The sequence below is a fragment of the Callorhinus ursinus genome, unplaced genomic scaffold, assembly GCF_003265705.2.
Source record: "Callorhinus ursinus isolate GAN/ISIS: 27379988/994484 unplaced genomic scaffold, GSC_fseal_2.0 scaffold27, whole genome shotgun sequence".
Lineage (NCBI taxonomy): Eukaryota > Metazoa > Chordata > Mammalia > Carnivora > Otariidae > Callorhinus > Callorhinus ursinus.
In genome coordinates this window covers 14,727,317-14,727,601 of record NW_027397089.1, presented here as the reverse complement: position 1 = coordinate 14,727,601, position 285 = coordinate 14,727,317, and positions in this window count along the sequence as shown.

Genomic DNA, 285 nt, shown 5'->3' with positions numbered 1-285 from the left:
AACTAGTCAAACCTTTGATATCTGGCACACAAAACAAACAAACAGGAAAAGCCTTCCGTGTGCTTTAATGAAACAGTTTTCTATTTTAAAGTGATATATATATGTATTTTTGAAAACTCTCTGATATCCAAGAGCTCTAAAAAAACAAAGCTCAGCTGCTGTGTTCCTGTTGTTCTAAAGAGAGAGCAATCTGGGGCGCAGGGATTACGCTCCCTTTGACTCCCGCTCTAGGCTGGGAAGCCTTCGGGCAAAGCCCTGGGGGCAGGACGCGTTTTTTTTTTTTTT